Consider the following 2,972-nt stretch of genomic DNA (forward strand, 5'->3'; position numbering starts at 1 on the left):
GCCCGGAAAAAAAAAACATTCTTCAATTCAGGGGAAATGAAACCAAACCTGGATATGACTTGCTGAAATTAAAAAAAAAAACACCTGGTAGAGAGGAACAGCATAAATACTGAGCGGAACCAATAGTCCTGGTGGCAGATAAATGGATTTTGGATTGGGTGGATTTACACAGCTCATTTAATTAAATTGTTTTGAATTAAAAAAAGTGAAACGCTTCATTATATTTTCTCAGAAATAACTACAAAGATTACAGAGTCTTACACAGTTTAAAGACACAAAGTGGATGCTGAATGACTAGATGTCACCCCAGGAGCGAATATTAGAAAGTTAGTCCTTGAAGTAGAATGGCACCATGGCTCTGGCAGCAGATACAAAGGAATGATGCTTGGAGAGGAGGTAGGGGACACTCTGAAGTTGGCCAGTGGACAGAAGAGTCCCATTCTGAGACGGCACCTTGGACTCCATGGTTTATCTTCCACTGCTCATGCCTCTGTCTTCATAAATGGCAATTTCAATGACACGAAGTCTCTCTCTCAATTGGGTCTGTCAGAAGGAGGACCTGTGGAGCATAAATCTTCTCATTCTGCTCCTGAATATATTTGGTGATTTTCTTCAGAACCTTTTCATAAAGTGTTTCCATGCACAAAAAGATAATATATGCCATCAAACAAGCTAAACAGCCTTAAAGGTAAGATTGGCCCCCAAGCTTTTCTGCTTCTGCATAGAGGTTATTTAGAATACGAACTGTTTCTTCAAACTGCTGCCGGTCAATCCGGTTCTCCGACTCGGCGGGGAGCTTGGTCTGGAACTGGCACCGGGTGCCTCTGCTATAGTCTTGCGGAACACCGGCGCCTGCTGCGGCCTCATGGAGGGCGGGGTCGGGCCGGATAAGGCCGGGCCGCGCTGGGCCGCCGCCTCCTCCGTGGCTCTCCAGCGGCTGTCGCACGGCCTCGGTAATGCTCAGTTTTTCCTGTACTTTGACTGAGCTTACGAAATGCCTCATGTTGAACCTGCCTTTACTCATTTTATGGATAATCAGTAACCATTGCGACTCCCAGGAAGTCTCTTCAGATATATGTAACTGAATCTTAACACTCGTAAACAAGTTCAGTTCACATAAAAATGTCAATGAGTTGTTACATGAGTAGTGTTTGGAGTAAAATGGACCACTTACTTGTAATATTAGTAGTAACAGTAATAATAATAATAATAATAAACAACAATAATAGTAATATTTTTAAGGTTTAAAAATGCTTTAACTATATAATCTCATGTGTTCCTGACAACAATCCTATGAAAAAGGTAATATTATTATCCCTAGTTTACAGATGAAGAAGCTAAGGCTGAGAGGTTAGCTGACTAGTCTCAGGAGTTGGGAACCTGAGGCCTTGAGGCTGCAGGTTCCCCACCCCTGGACTAATCCATGGTCAGATAGCTAGTAAGTGTCTGAGGCAGTATTCTAATTCAGGTATTTCTGACTCCAGGTACAGTGGTCTGTTCACTATGCCATCTAGCTCATCTTTGATCTATGACAAGTCAGATAGTGATTTGTTGTATAACTGAGTTTAACAATAAGTTGAATTTAACTTCTGTGTTTTTTTTAATAAAGTAACAACCAACAACTGATTATTAGGGTGAATTACTAAATTTTAAGGCTCAAAATGTGTCCATGGGCTGCCCATCTGTTACTTTATTTTAACTTTGGCATTTAAATTGATAATCATAAGCTCTTTTAATGAAAATGAGAAAAATGTTTTGTGTTTTCTGTTTTACTAAAATAATGTAATTAGTAGAATGTGGGCTTCATAGGATCCAGTTAGTAAAACAGAGAAATATTTGACTGCTGATTTTTTAAAGGCTTTCCTTGACACTTCATGTTAACCTAATAACTTTCATCCATTTAGGTCAACAGCCTATACAGACTCTCCTTAGTTGCAAGTTATATTTGCATAATTTTACACAGCAACAAAAATGAGAATCAATGTCAAAACCCGTTTCAGAATAGTTTGTGTGTTTGGCAATGATGGATCATCTTAGGATCATTCAAAGTTCTGCACAATTTTTCTAATTTCATCTGTAGTTTCCTTTCTTTCTCCTATTGAATTTTGGACCCATCTTATCATCTGTCCAAGATAATTGTCCAATTAAATGTCATTGTTTGGACAAGAAGCATTCTTTTTCTCCTTGGTGGTTCTTGTGTAAATCGCTAGAACAAATTCCTTTGGATTTTTGTGGTTTTCATGGAGGAAGATATTCTAGAATATTCAGGAACTTGATTAAGTTAGCACAAGGCCAGCCACAAGCAGGAACATCTGTCAGACTACACAATCTACAAAGAATCCCTCCCCCATTTTGATTCTGACCTAATCACCTACGGTCCTGCAAAAACCTTTGTTCAGTGCATACCACTTTATCTCCCTTGTTGTTGATAATGGAGGATCAATGAACAAAGTTATCTCTGTTATTACATCAATTAAATAACTTTTTACTTTCTTATCACACATGGGAGATACTTTTCTGGAGGATAGCTTTTAGGGTTGAATTTTGGTCTAGTGAACCAATTAAAAAATAATCAACAAACAACAAATACATGAGAATCTTTTATCATCTGTGCCTTTAAATGAGTTATATGATTGTGGACATATTGTATATTTGGGGGAGGCTGCTTATTCCTTTCTCATCCCTTAATTAAGGATACCTTACAGAGATGATACAATAGGCAAGTAAGTCAATAGTTAATGATGTCTCTTTGGTCAGCTACATTGGCAATAGTATCATCAGAATTTTTCCCTCAGTTCTTTGGCATTTTCCCCTCTTTCAGTATAATTTCTGCATAAATATCTGTATAAATGAATAAAAATGATGCATTGTACTTAGTATACATGTGATACCTGTTTGTGGAATTAACCTGATTTTCTGAAATCTTGTGTTGGTTCCACCAACATAATCCAAATGGTGTCACTTCCAGCAAA

At 38.0% G+C, this 2,972-nt stretch overlaps 1 pseudogene; it reads right to left on the minus strand.

The window, feature by feature from the left end:
- Nucleotides 1-468: 468 nt before the first annotated feature.
- Nucleotides 469-867, minus strand: LOC110212423 (golgin subfamily A member 7 pseudogene; annotated as a pseudogene).
- Between the last annotated feature and the right edge of the window lie 2,105 nt (nt 868-2,972).

Source organism: Phascolarctos cinereus, unplaced genomic scaffold (genome assembly GCF_003287225.1).
Source record: "Phascolarctos cinereus isolate Bilbo 61053 unplaced genomic scaffold, phaCin_HiC Scaffold_7;HRSCAF=346, whole genome shotgun sequence".
NCBI classification, from domain to species: domain Eukaryota; kingdom Metazoa; phylum Chordata; class Mammalia; order Diprotodontia; family Phascolarctidae; genus Phascolarctos; species Phascolarctos cinereus.